This window comes from Rhyacophila brunnea, unplaced genomic scaffold, assembly GCF_057557595.1.
Source record: "Rhyacophila brunnea isolate RB1 unplaced genomic scaffold, BYU_Rbru_1.0 scaffold_8, whole genome shotgun sequence".
Taxonomy (NCBI): Eukaryota; Metazoa; Arthropoda; class Insecta; order Trichoptera; family Rhyacophilidae; genus Rhyacophila; species Rhyacophila brunnea.
The window spans coordinates 10,582,411-10,605,107 of record NW_028233350.1 but is presented as its reverse complement, the minus strand read 5'-3'; the positions used below and the strand labels follow the sequence as shown (position 1 = coordinate 10,605,107).

General features: G+C 33.1%; 1 protein-coding gene across 1 annotated transcript in view; it reads left to right on the top strand.

Annotated features, from left to right (window-relative positions):
• Nucleotides 1–2,284: 2,284 nt before the first annotated feature.
• Nucleotides 2,285–22,697, top strand: part of rdgC (retinal degeneration C) — a 350,015-nt gene continuing 329,602 nt past the window's right edge. The window contains exon 1 of the mRNA XM_085959019.1: nt 2,285–2,597. The gene's annotated coding sequence lies outside the window, so the exon portion shown is untranslated. The remainder of the gene's footprint in view (nt 2,598–22,697) is intronic.

Here is a 22,697-nt window from a genome sequence, read left to right as displayed (position 1 = left end):
AATAATATTTTACGATCACTAGAAATAATGACAATCATCAATGCCTAATTTAAAAATAAATTCATTCTGTGTCTGCCAAGTTTCGTATATCACACAAGATGTCTCATATTATTATGTACGTCATAATGAGCGTCTAAATTGTAAACGTTTAAAGACGTATTTAAGTATTTTTTCACTTAAATAAATGCGAGTAATTCTACTATTAACCTACTAAAATCGTTGTCAAATAGACTAAATCTTTTGTTAAGGCGTTTCGTGTAAGCCAGTGTCTAGAAATTAATTATTATTCAGTATTGTGTAACTGTCGTCAGCGGCGCAGGAACGGAAAAGATGGAGGAAATCGAAAGTGTTTCGAGAATCGAGTTTCTGCACTAGACGCAGATGAAATCGAAATAATTAAGATAACATTGTACTTATTGATTTGTATCATCATCATCAAGGCGGATCCTAGCCTCTTCTAAGAACTTCCTCTATTTATACCTATTTCCACGTCAGCCACTCTAGTATATTTGTTGACACCGTCCATCCACTGAATGTTGGGCCTACCAGTCGATCTTTGACTTTCCTGTCTGGTATCTGGATTCCCAACAGCGGTTGAGCACTGTCCATTCTTATTACATGGCCCGTACATCGATATTGATTATAAAGGTAGAAACTAATACAGTGAAACCCCGATTCTACGGTTTTCAAGGGACCGTTAATAAAAACGATAAATGCGGGATATATAAAATACTCGTATGTCAACTCGTTTTCCATCTAGATTTTTTTCGACGTCTTGAATTATTTTCAATTTCTTAGCTAAATTTCTAGTTTTCTTTCTTTTCTGGGGGGCATTTTAGTTGCGACTTATAAAAATTCGTGATATGAGATGCGAGGAAAGACTGAGCGCCGACCGACCTGTGCAAACAAAGCGACGCGTATCATAAACAATTCTACGAAAGCGAAATGAAAAATATTCAACAAAAACGGTAAATCTGAATAATATTTGTGACGGGACCATAATATTTAGACGATATATCGAGGAAAACGATAAATCGGGGTACGGTTAATGCGGGATTACCGAACATTGTTCTTATGGGTGTTTGGCGGGACTTTCAAAAATGAATGATCCGTGCGGGAAAAGGATTTATGCGAGAACGGTAGATCGGGGTTCCACTGTTATATACATTTAGAGACATTGCACATTACCAATAAGAAACAGTTAATTCCAAAGTATTAACTAATTCTTTCATAAACTATAATAATCGTAATACTGAATATAATAATATGGTATTTGACCATGCTCAGAGGACACATGAAAATGATGTCATAAACCATTGAATTATTCCAAGACTAACAAAAAAGTGTACAAATTTCATACTTACTCCTATACTTAGTGGGACTAACAATACTACATACGGACAGCCGCAGATGCGTTAGCAGTAAAGAACAACACTGCAGCAAAATACATATTATGAACGCAGCATTGCATAAAAATGACTTCTTATTATAATGCAGTTAAAGTTTTTTCAACAACATTATCTTTTGTATTTATAAATTTACGAAATAAATATTTTTTTATGGGCAGACCTAGATTTATATGAGCATGGTCGCATCCGATGGTCCCTTTATTTGTCGTATGCTAAGTATTGTCATGTGTGTAAACAATATAGTATTTCAGATAAACCTATAATAGTACCGGGAACATTTTTCGTTCTGAATCTTATAGCATTTTTTCCATATTTGGCGTAAATTTTAAGTATAACTTTTTACATTTTTAGCATAATCAAAATTAACACCTAACACTGGTGTGCATTAGTAAGTCTATATCGTATATCAATAGATTTAGTTTTAAAAGTAGTTGATCTTAAATTGTATATAATATAGTTTATAGAAATCTACAATACCTCTAAGGCCTAAGCCAGTAGAGACCAGTTGAATACGGGGCATTTAAAGGTAGGTACCTAATGAAAATAAAATATTTTTGAAGTTCATGACGTAAAATTTTATATCAAATATTAGAAAAATTGTTTGAAAACAGCAACAGGTGGCATTATTGAATTTTCTATCTAGTATACGTCCGATCATAAGAAAATTTAATATTAAATTGTTATTCATTGGAGCTCACTGATCTCTCCTATTTTCTTGCTACTCAACACCCATCCAAATATATTGGATTGAGATTTTATTTTTATGATAAACAATAAATTATTATTTCGCTAATCTAGATTTAGAGTGAAAAAAATAAACCTGTGACAGTTGCCAGTGCGAGGCGTCACTGCAAAGACGTCGCGACGCTAAATTCAGTCCACCGCGGACTGGCGCCGTCGACGGACGTCAGTTTTTCATGCCGTCAAGTTTTCCTTCTGAATTTTCCAAACATTTCGAATTCACAAACACTTTTTTTTATCAACGTACGAATCGCATAATCGTCAATTTTAATTTCCATGTTTGTTAATTTCCCTTCTACGCGGGGCATCATCAAAAATTTACGCCTGAATTATTAATTTATTTTAAGTTTGTGTAATTAAAATCCGCTGGGGTTTACATAATTTGAAGTTCGATGTTGTGTACATAAGTTACCCAAGTGGAAGTTTTACAGCAAAGTGCATTATAAGGTAAGCATTTTAAACGATGTTACATAAATTAACATGTAAACTTTTCTGTACACATGTAATAAAAATAGTTTAAAAAAAATACCAACTTAAAAAAAAATATTATACACAATATAAACAACATAGGTTCGGTTATTTTTTAATAATTTTTTAATAAATTATTTCAAAGTAGGTATCTAGGTACATAAACTAATCGGAAAATATATTAGTATAATAAAATAATTGCAAATTGTAAGCATTTCTTATCAGCTGTTGCGTTATAAATATGTTTTGCTGGCAGGTACAGTTTTTTTAATAGTTTCGGTTTTTTTTATTTAATTGTACTGATTCATCTTTATAATTTTGGTATGTTTTAATTTATCTTGTCAACAATAATTTTGCGTTAACACATTTTTTGACGGTAATTAATACTAATTTATATGGATATGAAATAGATTTCTTTGATACATTTTTAAGTCAACAATTAATAGATGTAGTTATTATCAGTTAGTCTCCAAAAAATGATTAGGAAATAAATAGTTTTGAAACGCTTTAAGATTCAACATTACATATTATGTATTTAGGTAATTACACGTGTGTGGATAGATTCACGAGGTAATTAAAAAACTATTACATATTATCCTTTCATCGTAATATTCATTGTAAAATTATTAACCATCATTATAAATAATAATTTATATTAACCATTTGGTTCCACCATAAATTACACCAACGGATTGGTGTTTTTTTTTTTTTTTTTTTTTTTTTTAAATAATTTTGATTAATTTGATATTACAATCCCGTCAAGTATTTCTGTGGGGCCCGCGAGCGTTATTGGTATTTCTGAAAAAAACGTTTACTTTTTTCTACATTTTAACGACTTTTTAAAAATAAAATTCTATTATAAGTAGGTACATGAATTGCACCGTCGAGATATCTGAAAATTTTACAATATTCTTATTTTGGACAAATTCGAACAACTTAAAGATTCTGCTCAAAAAATGCTGTATGTTTGTGGATCAACTTATATAATATGTGATCAAACATATTCAATTATAAAAATCAATAAAAAATCTTTGCGATCCTGTATAACTACAAAATTGACACCGGAAATTAAAAAAAATATAAAAAGAATGTAAAACATTTTCATTCTTCCCATTAAATTGTTGGCTATTAGAGAATAATTTATTTTTTATGTTTAAACTCCTTTTTATGATAATAAAATAAATAATGGTAGGTATATATGTGTAAAAACAGTATTTTACTTGCGGCCCGCCATTTATTTTATATTCCTAATGTGGCCCTTCATCCAAAAAGTTTGCTCAGGCCTGTCCTAATGGATTACTTCACTACTGAAAAATTAGACATTAAAAAAACTACACTAATTTTGGCCAATCGCAGGCTTGAACAAGCCACTCATGGCTTCGGAAACGGGCTGTTTACCAACTAAGCCACTGTGGCTGGTAATATGAAAAATTATTTAATAGATTATAGGGTGTCCATGAATTATGGTGGAAGAAACGTGAAAATTATCTATGTAGGTAGGTACCTACAAAAGTTTTAGAAAAATATCGATTTTTTTTCTAAGTATTTTAAAATGCAACCATGACATGAAACATCAATTTTCATTGAGTTATAATATGACGTCATGTAAAAAGGTCATCGTTAGGAAGTTTTTTTTCGTATTTCATGTAGCTATGGACAAAAGTTTTTGAAATAATAATAAGAGAGCTCTACTACTATTGACAGAATAAAGACAAACCACTTTCTTATATGGTACTATATCGATAGGTACCTACGTAATTAATGAAAATAAATGAGAGCCAATTAGACCAGCGCTTTCAATACTGTTGATGTTTGTATGGATCGAATTCGGATACAAAGCAATTTTAATCAACTGGTTAATTTGACATCCACTGACAGGATGCAAATTAAAGCCATTTGGATTTGCGAATAATTGATGATGTGCTATATGTATATAATAAATACTGTACAAAATATAATCCAGTGTTGTTATAAGTTATACTGTCAAATTTACAATTAGAAATGTGTTACTATTATATTGAATAATAATATTAAACGTATCCAGACAATTGATCCCACGGATAGATTAATTATTACAAGCCAACAATAAAAACTATCACTAACTCACTGCGATACTGAAAAGCATTTATAATCACCATGACATAATAAGAACATTTTCTTCTTCTTTTGCACCGTATCATCGGATGGCGATGATTTTAGCTATTTTTTCCTGTACATCGCTGCTCTAAGTAGGAATGGAGACGATGGAGTACTGGTAGGGAACCAAATCAATATATGAGATTCTTGAGTCAGGAATTTAATCTTTTTGCAGAAATTGCCTCGCTTACTGGGAATTTTCCCTTGAATGATAAGATGCAGAAGTTGATATATTATCTCGAGATGCCGCATAAAGAGGTCAAAGTATTTCAACTATTATTAATAACATGGAACATGTTTTACTCGTGATCTCCGACAGAAGCGTTACGAAAAATAGACGTAGAATAACTATAGACGCGCAGCCCGCCCGCGGCCCACGCCTCGCCCCGATTACTTACGCGCGCCGATTATTTTCATTTTACGTTCAGTAGCATAGATAAAATTCAGTAGCCTACATTCTGTGCGATGTATTGTTAGTCTGTTATTTTACTTCTTTAGCTTTATTATTGTAATTACATAATTTTTTAGCAAAGTAAAATTGTTTGAATCCTTTGGATTCGGTTATTTTGACAAATAAATTTTCTTTCAAATTTGGACAACCAGTATTCAGAGAATCAGTAGGCAACGCATGTTCCATGTTTAATAATTTTAGCCGTCAGGTTTTAAGTAACCATAATCTGAGGGGTCCAGGTTTTTTTCTCTCACCTTTTTCTTCCTCGATATTACCTCAACATTAATAATGTTTTCTTTATAGCTGATACGTAGCACGCATTTATACACCCACATAATATAGAAAACTTAAAGTTTTCTGAACCTTGTTTCTAACACGCCTTCATCATTTGTAGAGGTTTTATCCAACTCTATAACTGACATGTCTATGCTCTAAAAAGGAACATAGACAAACCAGATAGAAACTTTAGAAATGAGTCAACTTCAATATATAGTATATACTTATGAGACACACGTCCGTTCTTAAATGTAAAATTAAAAAGATCGTATCATTATAAAGCTATACATCATATACTAATATACTTTTGTATATCTTGCCACGTAATAGTCACTAGTAGTTTAAAGTGATATTTGTGCATTATACAAAATACAAACCATCAAAAATGCCCATGCGTGATTCCTTCATAAAGACCCTTAAAATATCATATCTACACAATTGAATGCAACCTATCTAAAAAATTTATATTAGCGGCGTAGTTGATATAACACAACAAACTATACTCCTCAATACATTAACCCTGGCGGATCTTGGCCTCCTTCAAAAACTTTCTCTATCCTGAAAGATCCAGCGCCGACATTCTCCAGTTGTTTTAACCGAGCATTCTTAAATCTCTTGTGGCGCAGTCCAACCATCTCAATTTCGACCGTCCAGGTCTCCGTCGGGGTTGTGTAAATAGCACGCCTTGCTGGTATATCCCCGTCATTCTATGCACGTGGTCGATCCAGTATAATCTTTGCATTTACATATTCCTCGTGATCTTTCCACTCCCATAAATTATGTACAGCTCCTCATTATACCTTGACCTCTAAATGCCATCTTCTTGAATAGCCCCAAATATTCTTCTCAAAGCGCTCCTCTCAAAGATATCCATATTTCTCTAATCCCGTTTGCTGGGTTTCCAGCATTCTGATCCATACTTTAATACTGAGCTCCATGCCACCACTGGCAGTAAAACAGGACTGAAAAGACATAGTATATTACCATTCTAATTCTAAGTCTTAAGATTATGTCATGGTTACATAGTGTTTTCCTCAGCCTTATACAAACAACCTTGGCCTTCCTCAATTCGGCATTTCAGTTCAATGGTATTATTGTCCCTATTATCATCCAGGATACAATATGGACATGAGTGTCGCTTTTGTAATTTGAAATAGAGTTCATAGCCAATTAAATTAGTTACACTATTGGTATCTGTTTAACACAAACCTCCACTATGTGGAGGCCCATATGATCTTATTAGGATCGGGCATGATCGAAAGAAGTTTGGATCTTTCTTTTTATCCATTCCTAAATTTTGCAGAAATCATAAAACATAACAAACATATCGGTATAAGTCTGTTTACTGGAAGCCAGACGGGTACAGCGGCACATTTCAAAGCTGATTTCGGCAAAATTTATGAACTCAAGAATGATAACACAACCTAACCTAACAAATATGTCGGCTTTTTTCTAAATTTATTTATTTCTGGCTTTCAATAAATAGACAATAACTAAAATATCTAGAAATAAAGTATATCTTCTGCGGTTAATAATTGTTGGCTCGGCCAATTTTTCGCGAACTACTCGTATTATTACAATGTGTTAGTAAGTTAGTTAAATGATCCAAGATATTATGTTATCTATTGCATATTATATGGATAACAATTTTAAGTATTTTGTTCAAGTCGTCTGTATTGTATATTATATATCCACCATAATATTATAATGTTAAATTGTTAAAAATATCAATTATTAATAGCAGAAATCCACTGTTCACAGCAAAACATATATTATCTACCTATATCACTATAGTCACACAATTTCATTATGAAAGTAGCTGGTTGCCGAATCATTAAAAGATAAGCAGACAAAACCAATCCCGATAGCAACCTTATTTAATTATGTAGATTAGGTGGGTATGTACCTTTTTTTTTAGAAAAATATTACAATCGATTGCAAGTTTTTTATTTTACAATGTTCGATGTTAAGAAGATTCACAGATTGTAAGGTGTATCATCGAATTTTCGTTTTTACAAGAAATTGATGTTAGCCACTTGCTTAACCTATTAGGTCCATTCTCTGGGTCTAAATACACATTGAAAAACAACATGAGAATTTTCAGCAGACCCGGAATTCGAACCTCGGCCATCGTGCACGTTTTAGAGTACATGATAGAAATTAAAATTATTACATAAAAAAAATATTTCTGTTACATACATACTTTATATTATTGTATGATCGTATTAAGTATTTCATTAACATTAAATAGTATTTGAGGAAACGCTTAATTACCACATTTATCTTACAAAATCTTAACACCACTGCACAGTTATGTACCGAAATATGACTATATTCTAAAACATTAGAGCGAGAGGCTTAAAAGAATACTATTTTATGTAACAAAAATACTTTATGCAGTCATCAAATGTTTAAAATAACTATAAAGGATAATAAGGCTTCAAAATTATATAAATAGATTATCTACAACATTTAAGGAGTGTCCAGGATCATGGTTTGAAAATACAATAAAAACTCAATTTTGACCTTCGACGAGCATGTCCCCCCTTACATTTTTTTTTACTTAGAAACATTAACTATTAGATTAGGCCATTTTTGCTTGTATTCTTTTACAATAAAAACTGACCAACTGACAGTTTGACAGGAAACGTTTGACGTATCAAGTTTTGTCTCACAATAAAGTCACAAAATTCGTTTATCGAGTCATATATATAGATTAATGCTAGAATTGTGTCAAAACTAAGTAAGTGAGTTTAAATTATACATTTGTTTATTAAATTACTTTGTATTTTTATAAATACTATATCTAATATAGTAATTTATCTGCACTAATGTGATACTTTTTTATTATTCTAAATGCTCGTACCTAATGTAATTAAAAAATATTTTTCAAAAAATCAAATAATTTAGTAAGTTTCTGTCGCTGCACCATATGTTGTCTTTACTCTTTATGATACCACATATCGATTGGTGAGATTCTGGAATGCAAAACAGATATCATACAAAACGTAGGTAAGTATATCTAGACAGCAGATAACAATTCGATACATCACTTTTCACAGCAGGTTTGTGGAATAAAAAAGATTGGGGCAAACCAAAGCCAAGCCGTTCATTTGAAACAGTGAAGGCACGTAGCCGTTATATCGGGTTCAATTTTATTTTACGTGACGCTGAAAAAGAGTATAAATTTAATATTCTATGGGGCAATGCTTTTTTAAAATGGGGAAAATATACCCATTGATTTCTTGTATTAAACATAACAATGTTTTTTAAAAAAAGATAATAGGTACATAATATATTAGTCTTATGAGACTGTATCGCATGTCGAGATAATTCTCTAGGAATGTCATAATCATCGCCCCCACAAGGCGGGGGCTGACAGGGCTCTAGCCTGGAGCCCCGGGCTCAGGAAGGCCCCGCATGGCGGATCGACCTGATAAATGAGATACATTACACATCACAAATTTTTAATAACCTTAAAAAGTCGCCTGCGGCGCTATTTTACTTCAGATATGTTAAGGTCTTAAAATATGTAGGTAGTTGTGCAATGAATTTTTTGATTATTGTGTGTCGATACACCGAATACCATTCATTTTACCTTGAACACCATTTGGAAAAGGTTACTATACATCGTCACACTGCCTTTAACTTTAGTGATAGGTAGGGGGCCTGCCAAAGATCCTGGCCTGGAGGCCATGTTAATAAATTAATTATATAGGTTGAAAGCAGGGAACTCAGAAATAATGGGAACTGAAATACCCAACGGGTAAGGCGATAGCAGGAGCAGGTAACTGTCTCGAGTAAGGAAGAATCCGGGTTAAACTTACACACGTGTTAAGAATACGTTGTACGTCGAATACTGAAATCTGCTCTCGGTTTATGCATTTACGCTCATTTAATGTTGGTGTATTACACACACTATTGCACGTGCATAATGCGTGCTTCATTTTCGTGGGACACTCACACATTCAAAAACCCTGCTTCAACGTGCGGCGTATTGAATATAGCCTATCAGTATTCTATTTATTATCTTCTGTTCTGTGGTTGAAAGGGATGAGAGTCTCAAACCAGTGTAAGTCTTGCAATGATAGATAGATTGTTAAGACTTGATTATGACGAGAAATTTTTTAACTTTCAAAATTTTAAATGCGTTTTACAATGAAACCGTATAACGATTGTTACGTATTACGTGTGTTTTTTGCATGGTGGCGTGGCTGATGGTCAAGGGAATTTATCAGTGTGTTAAACGGGAATTTTTTATTTAGCGTTTGGCAACAAGTACTCCACACTATATTATCTATATTATATTAACTATATAATATTTTTCAGTATCTTTGACCGCCTTTCGTCATACTTAGGCCGATCTCATATCTAAACTCGCCCGTCTGCCGCATAGATGATCCGATGTTGAATATGAAGACCGCGCACATCTACCTAGCGACAGTCACGCGTAACCTCTCGAAACGTATATATATTTGGATGTGGTGACCGGTGAGCCAGTATAGGAATGACCAATTTGTAGGTGTGCGTATGCAATCTGGCGTCTTCCCCATCCAATAAAGCGGCGGCTAGATGGCAGCGACTTGCCTGCGCGGTATAGTCTGTCCAAACGACTGTTACAGCGCTTTTCGGTTTGCGCGAGCTACAGTTTTCCCATCCATACACACGGGCTTCCTAATACAAACCGGTTTGCGCAGGTAAGCTTTTGTTAAAGCACGAGCGTCTAGCCGGCGCTTAAGTTAATTATTATTGCATCCAGTATAATGTTTTATCCCCAGAAAAAGATGAGAGCTCAGTTTATGACATCGGGTCACATAAAAAAATGATAATATATTGGACCACATATTAGTATCACTTTAAGTTTATTTGTATGACTGACTATTTTGAATATAATGAAATCTCTTATGATTATTATAAAACATCTTATATTATTTAGTATAATATTATCATATCCGGAATGATTATTTCCAATAACTTTAAGTAACTTTATTGCTCTTTGAGAAGAGAACAGCTCTTACGACCGCTACGCCTATGCAGGACATTTACTACAAATACGAAAGGGAATCTGTTTTATCACTCTCTGGGAACAAATTAAATGTCGTTCCATCGCCATTTAGAATTGATCGGCCCTGGAAAATCCCGATAGGGACGAAAGGCGGTTGATAGTGATTAGATAACCTTAACGCCCTCAAAAAAGTTGGGCGATTCAGCAAATTTAGTGCGATACTTATCCGTCTAAATTACGAATAATTTGTCATGAAGAATATCCACAAGGACTGATAAGTTAAGCTATCTCTTTTCCATCCTTGATTAAAGTATCCATTCAAAATTTAAAACTTAACATTTAAAAAATGTATAATACATACATACCTATATAAGAAGTTAGCAGCTCTGAGAGTGATAAAATGTATGCCATGGCACTCTGGGGACGTCAATAGTTATTCTCAGGGGTTGAGTATCGCAGGATTTTCGAAAAATTTAATAATTTCGTACAATAATAATCCAATGCGCTGACGTCCATTATAATATGTATAATTCACGGAAAACCATTCACATAAAAATATATTTCACCAAAACACGGGAAAAACACGATATCACTTAACTCACGGTTGAACGTCACATCTTGCGATGTCCGTCATGTCACATCTGCAGTATGTAGATTGCTTTTGTAGCACCGGTTTAGGATGGGGGAGGGTTGGCTACGGTAACAGAATCCTTGAGGTTGTCCCACAAGATTATGAAACGTCGCAGTCTCTGGCGGCATCCAGAACACAAATGTTCAAGCCGCATAAAGTGCCGTATATATGCTACTAAATTTAATCGTTTTGGAATGTCTAGTAAAGGTGGTAAATTTTATAAAATGTCAGCCATTAGAGGTTAGCTTTATAATCATCTTTACTAATCTCCATCTTCCTTTATGGTGGCAGAAGAATAGGTATAGTCTAATCTAATTGAACTATTTTGGGACAGTAGGTACATTAAAAACAAAATTTGTCGATATGGATATTCTCGGCAGTAACTGTGCTACAATCCAAATTCGCTCAAAATCAATTTGTGACTGGAAATCAGGTAGACCATCTTTAGTATGATTCTAATAATTAGAAAATATCTGGTTAATGGCAGACCTAACCATTTAACTAATAAGTTTTTTTAGGGCGCCGTAAAAATCCTCATTCTTGCGTACGTTAAAAATTTCGACAACCGAAGCAATTTAGTTGAACATAGCTATCGCCCTCCCAGTTGCTATTACTAATTTAGAATTAGGTCTACACATTGATAGAACAAAATAATAATTGATTTCATAAGCTTGTCATAAGAAAATATTGTTTCGTTTTGGCGAACTGTGCTTATTTTACAACGTTTTTATTAGTTCGTATTCTTGTTTGTCCAGTACAAATCTTGCAATCGATTTTTAACTAACTTCCCGACTAGCTAGATATTTGAAACTTTTAGAATATATCAGTACACGATGCCAATGCATTTTTTTAATACGTTTAGCCATCTTTAAGTAGAATTGAATTCATTTTTAGTTAATTCTGTTTTGTATGAAAAGTTATTTCGACACCATTATTGGTTGCTAGGGGTCTGGGGTCCTAGCATCTAAATTATTAATATATACGTGCATTACTATGGAAATCAATATGACATTTCAGTATTATTTCTATCAAGTACAATTTGTTTTGATCGTTTAAGCTAGTCAAGTCAAGTTTATATGATTCAACAGAAAATTTTAAAACGTTGTATATAAAAAGTTCTTTTTATCTTTTAATTATTCTGTCTAAACATTCAGCTGAGTGTTAATTGGCTGCATAAATATTTTATGATAGTACAAACAATGAAAAATGCCATCTATTCGGTTTAAGTATATTTCTGACAAATTTACAGTTTTTATGAAAACATTAAAAAAACAATAATGTAGGTAATTATTTTGGGGCAGATACAATGCAGATGGCTTTATAATACAATGTATAGCAATCTGTGGATAACTTTTTTGCTGTAGTTTAATTATCTTAGAAAAGCTATTCACAATTCATTTCAATGGCTGTTATTCGGATTTATTGTACGAGTATCTTTTAATATTCTATGAGTGTTATAAAAAAATGAAAATTAATATCACCAGTAAAAATACAGCAACAAAGATAATAATTTCCAGGAAATATAAACAGTTTTAGGGATCTATGAAATTGCTTTAGTGGCAATAAAAGTCGTTTGAAAATATTTCATCCAGTCCAGACTGTTAAATTTCAATGTGCTTAGCTTTCTGAAACTTTCATTGGCCATTTGGATGAGGAAACGAATTGTTTTACAATGTTGCATGTCTTTCAAAAATATTGCAACATGATGCCAAAGAATTGTTATGACGTATCCATACTCTCGCAATATTTTCTTGTAATATTGTAAACAAATTCTGAAGAAAAATGAACCATAAGTGCGAGTAAGAAAGCATTCGGCACGCTTATATATCCGCAATATCCGTTGGAGTAAGATAAAATTTCCACGGCTGAATTAAATATTTTTGTCGCGTCGCCGATAAATATTGGTTTGAATGAATACATTCATTTAAAAACTGAGAGCACGTGTTGCTGAAATTTATTATTTTGTGTTAAATAATATAAAGGTACAAACATGGCTTCGTTTTGCCGAACAATGTCCACTCTCTTTATATTATTAATTACTTTGAGATTGTAAAGTTTTTAAAATCCATATTATCCCCTAGGATACGTGTTATCGAAAAGGTATTTTACATTCGTTGAATGTTAGCCAATACTTTTTATGGATTTGCAGGATGTGAACAGACAATATGTATATATATTTACAAAAAAAAAAACACATTTTCAAAATGAGGCAATTCAAATCAAAATCTAACCCAATATTTTTGAAATATACTTGTGATTTAATTTTTTTAGAGGTGCCAAACAATATTAAAAGTATAGATTAAATTGCATCTTATACAAACATTAATATGAGCATGGCACGCCCAGATTTTAATAATTGTCGGAAAATACTCATTCTACCAATATGCCTTTCTAAATATCAGTTGTTTCACCGTGCGTGACTCTTCCGTGCTGTAGATATATTATATACATAACCCAACTATCTGAGACGTTCCATCTTCGTGGTTTTAACAATAATCTGGGTATTATTGTAAAATATTTTACTACTCTAACCCAGAAATATTGGGTCCGAAAATAGCACCATTAATTATTTCTCATTATTAATCGTATATATGTGGTTGTCACCGGATTCCTGTAAACCCATAAGTCAATAATTATAATATTATTTATTAAATATTCATTTTTTACGTACCTACATATACTCGTAATATGATTTCTTAATTTTATGAGATAGCGGATCTGCAATTTCATAACATTACGAATTAATATGATTTCATAATAATTTCAACATATTATTTCATAGTGCGCTGGTCAATAAATAGCGGGTCAGAATCGATTAGACATCTCACTCGATTACAAGTTTCCTTCAAAGACACATCGCACCGAACTACCGTTACATTTATTATATTGCGTCGATTGTACCATTGTCTCTTCTTCGAGCTATGTGTCCAGCCCATCTCCATTTAAGGCTTTTAATAAACTCTATTACATCGCAAACCCTTGTCTGCTTTCTTATCTAATCATTCCTCTTTTTGTCCTTTCGCGTTATGCCCAGCATGCACCTTTCCATACCACGTTGTGCTACTCTAAGTTTCTGGATCTCTCTTTTACTTAGGGTCCAGTTTACTTAAATTCATTGTCGTCCAGTGGTATCCAAGAAGTACAAAACGTTCGCAAGGTAGACCTAGAGGCAGCTGGATCGAAGAAATGATAAAGCTCTGCGGAAGTACATGGCAACGCAATGCACAGGACCGAGATAAGTGGAAGCAGCTTGAAGAGGCCTTCATCCAGCAGTGGATAGATTCAGGCTTATGATGACGATGATGTACCATTGTAGTTATTTGAAACAGTAAATAAAATCTCGCCTCCTCCATCATCACGAATAACAATTACTACTACCGTATTTCATCTAAAATACCTATCCTCCGCCGAACCAAAGAATACAACAGATACATTAGCCTCCTTTCAGTTTATAGCAGTTCGTTTTATCGATAATATATGTGATTTGATTCCAGTCTCTTAAATAATATAGCCATTCGAAAAACCGTAGACCACACCCTTCTTAACTGCATGGAATTACCATTACAGGAAACGAACTCACCATGTCCCTGGTTATCTAAGAGATTGGAATCATCAATAAATTAGTTTTCCCGGAATACATAACTAACCTGTCTACTTAAGGACAATAAATAATTATGTGTAAGCAAGCTGTTTCAGATATCGACATAATTATTCCATTTACTTGACAGATAGACAGTGCACTGAATGGTACCTACGTTATTATTAAATGTATGTGTATATATTATCACTATTTTCATGATGATATTTATTTTTATTTTTTCTTAAGGGCGGACGTGCTCAGCGTGGTTCAGGTTTAAAAGAATACTATTTTATGTAATAAAAATACTTTATGCAGTCATCAAATGTTTAAAATAAATATAAATGATAATAAGGCTTCAAAACTATATAAATAGATTATCTACAACGTTTAAAGTATGTCCAGGATCATGCGTTGAAAATAGAACAAAAACTTCATTTTAACCTACGCTGAGCATGTCCCCCCTTAACAGGTTTCATGTTATCTTTGACGTAGTTTGTATTTTTCACTAATTTAATTGAATGAAATGTGGAATTTTGAAAAATCTTAAAAATCCTAAATTATTTTTTTTAATCAAGTGGGATCTAACTCACATCTTTTACTATCCGAGTGAGTGATCTTATCAACTACTGTCAAATAAGATCTTCTTGGCTACATGTTAAAACTGTAAACTAACAAGCTCCTCCCATTTTAACCGCACTTCTATTATAGCGCCTTCCGGTTAGCGACGAGTTGTCCACGTGTTAAAACTGTGAACTAACAAGCTCATCCTACTTTTAACCGCACTAGCGACTTCCGGTCATTGCCTAGATCTTCTTGTCGGACAGTAAGCTACGAATTATTTCTATTGGAGAGTTTACAATTCTGCCAATAAAAAGCAACAAGATTTTTAGCACTTATCCAGACAGTAAAATAATATATGAGTTTGCATCTAACTCGGTTCAACTTTTTTCTAATGTTTTTTGTAGTAGGTATATTTTTGATGTTTTAAAATTTCAATAATACGAATCAAAAATAAAATTCTCAAATATTGTGTACCTACCTATATTCAGTATGGACTAAAAAAACTGTGTATTTGTGCTGAACGTGATTTTGAAAATTGATTGTGTCATACCTAAGTCTTGAAAATTTTTACCGAAATAGAAAGTATTGTCAGTTCTGTTGTAGTTTAGTTCTTTATTAACTCTGATATAAGGCAAACCCGTATCGTATCTATTCAAGGGAATGGTTAACCCACCTACATACCTAATTATTAAGAAGTTTTTAGTAAAAAAAACTTCACCGGTCAAGCTAAAAATAGCTAACAGCAATCCGAACCCGTGTATAAATCAATACGTATGTGTTTGCTTTGCTTACGAGTTTATACTGTTATGTAAAAAAATATTTCACGATAACTTCTATAGTTTCAAATTGATAACATCGAATTCAATTTTAAATTACTTCCACAGTAGGTATATATTTGCAGCTATATCTAAGGAAAATGTAATTCATGCAGATAGTCGATAAATAGATATTTTCACTATCAAAATAAATTTTAAGATAACCAATAGTAAGAAAAATAAATAATGGAAATATCGGATACCTAAAAGCAGTGGCGCGGCCAGGGGGTGGGCCAAGGGGCCCTGGCAGCCCCCAAACATGAAAATTATCAGAATGATTTTAAACATTGAAATTGAAAGCCAACAAACTATACCTACATTGGGCTTAGACAAATAAAAACACTGCAAAAAAATGATTTGTAATTCTCCAGCACCACAAAAATTTCGAAGGCCAGAAACCCAATCCCTAATGGAACTGTCTGAAAATTCTCGGTGTCTACCCGAATTCTGGAGTGGTGTAAGTCATGGCTAGGGAGGGCTGATAGGGCTCTAGCCTGGGAGCCCGGCTGTGGGAGGCTCGGCGTGTTGGGTTGACCAGATAAATGAGATAAACACACATCATACATTAGCTTTAATAGTAAAAAAAAGTCGCCTGCTATTATACTTCATGGCCATGAACATTTTAAATTATATAATTGTGCAATATATTTTCTGATTATTATGTGTCGATACTCGAAAATCACCGATAAATATATATATATATATATATGGCAATAGCCAAAAGACCGATAAACGAGAAATTAGGCTGTGTGGTGTTGAGTAGGTTTGTGTATAAGTTAAATGCAATAATACTTTTATTTGTCCATTTTCAATTCATATTTTGAAACCTCAATATAAAAAAAACCAAAAATCGACAATAAACATTCGGCAAAAAGAACGACTGACTACACTCACTACAGTCGGTGGTGGTGTAAATGAAAAGAACATTTTTTTTAGTAGAATTCGGCATAAATATTGTAGCTCTCTAAAGGCTAGACCAAGCGGATAGCACAGCCAATATTATTTGAGTAATATTTTAGCATACTAAGCGCACATGTCTAGCATGGTCGCTGTTAGTCACTTCCAATCCGCCAGTCGCAATTTAATAAAACTAGAAGAAACTGTACAAATATGCCGCTGTGTTTTGTGAAAATATGTAAAAATAATATAAGAGCCTGTGGGATTAATTTACATTCTCCTTCTTGGGCTCCCCCCAATAATAAATCCTGAGTGCGCCACTGCCTAAAGGGGTTTTGACTATGATGCGTTCCGTGAACTAATAGTTACTACTGTAGTCATTGAAGGATTACATCTATTGGTGAACTTGCACTTGTTAGTAGATATTGCGATCGTCTGTCCCTAATACATGTCATTAATAAACAAAACGAGTGAAATCAGTTTATTCTCTCGGTTTCCAGGGATATTTTCAGAAACGGTAAGTATTTAGGTAGTTACACAAGGTTTTATTGCTTATTTTATTGTTGAATGTTACATTTACATAATACAAATTCTATATACAATGTACCTAAATATTGTTGAGAAACTTTCAGTATAGTATGTATTGAAGTATCAAAATAGCGGATTCTGTAGTCTTCCTAATATCGGGTAATCAATATCTCGATATGTCGTCAACAGAAGATCATTATTATTCTGGAATATGTACCCGCTGCACCATTTTGGATCAGTTTTCTACAACTTTTCTTATCCTCTGTAAGCCTTATGTTCGATTATCGGTTTCCAATAAGTTCATTCACTTAGTTTACCTATTCATTCGCCCGTTGCTCTTTTTACCAGGCAGACTGCCTTAAATAATGAACCTTTCGAGGATTTTTGCACAATGATTTACAGTGTGTCCAAAGAATCTCACAATATGTTCCTACATAGATGATAGCCTCTCGATCATGCACAGCTCGTGATGTATCGCGGTATTGGTTTTGTATTCCGTCCAGCTGAGTAGTTTATTTTCCTTATCTGATATAAGAGTACAGCAAAAATTATATTATCGATTTGATACTAATTGCTGTTTGATTTTTTCACTTGGCAACTTTCAGTGCTGTTATTTAAATATTAAGCAAACATATTTCAAAAAAAGAAAACTATACCATTCTTTATATTCACAAAGAGTATCTGATAATAGACATAGTTTCCTTATTTGAATTAGAAAATATAGTATGTTTGGTACAAGCCGGTTAAGGGGAAGCCAGGCGGGAACCGCCCTAATTATCATAGTCTATTTTGGCAAAATTCATGAATTCAAGAATGAAAACCTAACCTAACCTAAACTACCCCAACCTAACAAATAATCCAGTATATCGGCTATCTTCAAAATGTGTTTGCCGCGGGCTTCGCGTCGCTTTCCCCATAACCGACTTGTACCGTATGTTTTTTATTTTATAAAACAGAAACACTTTCGGTTTTAGTATTTGTTTAGAGTTCACAGAGATTAATTAACAATAACAGAGAATACATATAACAGATTAACAAGATAAGATGACTTGCTTGACCAAATAATCAGATGAACTTGCCAAAGTATTAGTTTAGTTCAGGTAGGTATCACATTTGACAACTAAAAACCGCACTTATTACTAGAAACGAATTTCGATAGTGTAAGGTGCTTAGTTTTAAAAAAGAGGATCTGTATGATCAAAAGGGTCAGAGCTAATCATACTAAGCTGACTGGCTGTAAGACTGTGGGAGGTACCTACCAATTCAAAGCATTTGACAAGGTCGATCATGACATCCTGATGGAAAAACTCCAACTTATCGGATTGTCGGATCGATTTTTGAAGCTATTCGGGAGTTATTTTAGAAACCGTCAACAATACGTATCGTACGACCTTTATCAATCACATACCTTTTACACATTTTCTGGTATCCCTCAGGGCTCAAACTTAGGACCGTTGCTGTTCACAATTTTTATAAATGACATAGCGTTGGTAATAAAAAATGTTATGTTTTTATTGTTCGCTGATGACTTCAAACTCTTTTTGGAAGTTGTCACCTTGGACGATTGTCGTCAGCCCCAACTTGATATAGATACTATATTAGATTGGGGCAGGCGTAACAAACTAGAATTAAATATTGATAAATGCAATCTTTTGTCGTTTACCAGAGCCTCAAAAGTGTTGTTTTTCCAATACTCGATGCATGGTAGAGTTCTGTCGCGAATATCATCTGTAAAGGATCTTGGCATTACGTTTGAGAGTAAACTGACATTTATTAGCCATACAGTTACCATTTGTAACAAGGCGCTTAAACTGTTGGGCTTCGTCATGCGTACTTCCCGGGTCTTTTCGGATGTTACGGTATTAAAATTTTTATTTAATTCTTTAGTTCGAAGCAGACTTGAGAGCGGGTCTATTGTTTGGGCACCGCATCAGTTGAAGTATGGCCTTATGGTGGAGAGGGCTCAGAAGAAATTCTTGAGACTCCTTTACTTGAGGTTGTATGGATACTATCCGTGGCTTTATCCAACTGACTTTCTCTCAGGCATGCTTACATACTGCAGTCTGCAATTTAGAAGGAATCTTTTTTTAGCTACGTATTTTTTTCGACTTATACGAGGTATAAATGAGAACTCTGCCATTCTGGGCAGTGTTGACCTGTGTGTCCCTGATAACTATCTTAGAAATAGAGAGCATCAGTTGTTTATTCTCCCAAGGTGCAGAACCAACCTGCCACTGGTAATGCCAATTGGGAGGGCGATAACTATGTTCAACGAAATTGCTTCGGGTCTTGATATATTCCACTTATGTGAGGATGAGTATAGGTGGACGTTGTTTTATAAATTCTTAAAATAGGGTCTGCTTAACTCATCTGGTGTACTTCCTTGTACCTATCTTATTTATATAATACTGTTTTATATTTCTTTGTTTATAAATGTCATGTTGTGAACGTCTTAAACTTATAATTTGTAATGTCCACAATATGTTTAAAAAATAAATTGAAATTGAAATTACGGAGTTAACATAGAGTTAAATTCTAATCCGTCTACATAGCGCTTGCGTCGTCCAGTTAATGGGCCACCCCATCTATGAGTCTCTTTTCGAAGTTACGCCGCTACAAAAATAATTTTCCAACTTAAGCGATTTTTTCTCATCAAATAAGTTCAAGATAATTAAGTTATTTTATAAATGTAAACCAGTGGTAAAATATTTATAATAAATGCATAATCATCATAAATGAGATTTTTTTCATTTTTACCAGACCATTATAGACTTTACATAATACTACATTGTAATGAAAAGCTTTTCAAATTTACATTTTTCATTTTAAAGCACATAAAATTTGAATGGTTAAACGAACCGAATTCCAACGACAAAGACTGCCTGTTGCAATTATAAGATTAACAGTATAAATTTATATATTGGTCAATGTGTTATAATAGAAATGCCAATTATTAACATATTGTGATAATTTTGTTCACTATATTTGGCTGAACTCAAAAATATTAGATTTATTCAGTTTATTTTAAATAGTATTTTTGAATGAAACATGATTCTTTTTAAAATCTCAAAAGTATTATACTAAACATTTTGTTTGCATAAATATTACTTTTGACTGCATATTTAATAATTGCACTCTATTTGATATGACCGTTTTGAATTTTGTAAATTCATTACTTACGGATGTAGCAATAAATTAATATATTCGCGTTATTCATTTTAATTGTATTGAAGCAACTGGTGAAAATCACTCAAATTAATATTAATTTTACGAAAAAAAGCATATTATATTAAATTTAATAATCACTAATTAGTATTGAGTTTTTAATGATCCTATGAAGTATTTTCATATATGTATTAATCACGCGTTCCCAAACCTTGGATTGCGACCATGGATGGTCACGTAAAATAGTATAGTGACTAAAGACATGATTTAACGGTAAAATATGATGATCATAAACTCACATGTAAACAAAGTGAAAGAAAATGCGACTAGAGGAGGCCCTCAACATTCGAACGTTTAATTTCGCACAATTTGCAATTTCGTACATTTCTTATTTTTTTTGTTGATAATGCAAAAACTGTGTGCTTCATGCAGTCGCTTCTCTCTTCTCCGATCCCCGTCACCTTCGCAAATACGTAAAAGGGTGGTATTAAACAATCTCTTGACAAGTTTATAAAGAAAACGCATGATTTCTAATACACCTTGTTAACTTTATTTGATAATATATATATATACCATTGATAAATAAATATTTTAAAGTACACTTTTTACATACCTCAACTTCCGAACATTCACCATTCGAACACGATGTTACGGTACTAAAAATTCTCTATAACTCCCTAATTGGAAGTAGACTTGAGAGTGGGTTTAATGGCTGGGCTCCGCATCAGTTGAAGTACGGCCATATAGCGGAGATGTTCCAGAAGAATTTTTTGTGACTCCTTCACTTTCGGCTTTATGGATATTATCCGTGGTTCTATCCGACTGACTTTCTCTTTAGTATGATTACATATTATAGCTTACAGTTTAGAAGGGATCTTTATTTTTAGCTACTTTTTTTCCGACTTATATATAAGCGGTGGAAATGGAAACTCTGCCATTATTGGTTGGCTTGTGTGTCTCTGATAATTATCTTAGAGATTGGGGCATCCGTTGTTTATTCTCCTAACCTAACCTGTCATTAGTAATGCCAATTGGGAGCAATATCTTTGTATGATCAAATTGCTTCGGATATTGATATATTCCACTTACGTGAGGGTGAATTAAGGTGGATGTTGTTTAATAAGTTTTTAAGATAGGGTTCTATCAACCTAGTTCACTCTGTGTGCTTCCATGTACTTTTATTTTTCTTATTTTATTATTGTATAATTTACTCACGCTGCTCTGTATTTTTATTTGAAATTTGTTAACACTACTTTATATTGTGATTGCTTTAGATTTATAATTTATCAAGTTCATTGTGTGTAAAATAAATAAATTTGAATTTGAATTTGAACACATTTTCAGGAACCAATTAAGTGCGAAAGTCGAGGGCCGCCTGTATTGAAATTTACACGCAAAAACAGAATTAAATGAAATGTGTTGATTGTGAATACATACGCAGAGTCTAATGTCCAACGCGTTATGGATCTGACACGACTGACCTAGGATAAGGAGGCGTACTGCAATCTGGTCACCAATACTTAATATAAGATCAAATGAATATATACACATGTGTTTTCTTCAGTTTACTATAATACGTTTTTTTTTTATAAAATGTGGCTGGGACAAAAGGGTACTTGAATACCATAAAAAGTAGTCACGACTAGAGATGCCAAGCTATTTTCGATACTTATGAATCCCGGGATTGATAAACATAATCCCGAAACTTTCAGGATTGGTTTTTTATTAATTTTTATGGAAAATAAAATAAAAACGAAAATATAACAGAAAAATACGTTTAATAACAAATAACTACATTAGTAATAAACTGAGTTTGAATGAAGTTTGATTTATACCTATGTGTAAGATGCCGATTCATTTTATTTTTTCACATAAATTAATAAAAATGAGAAAGATTAGAAAAAAACAATGCTTCGCACTATTAACAAAATAATTCCACCATGATCTCATAAGTTTTACGGAAGTTTCATATTTGGCTGGCTAATTAGATTATGAAGTGGAAAGGCCATAAGTACACCATGATTTGTTAAAATA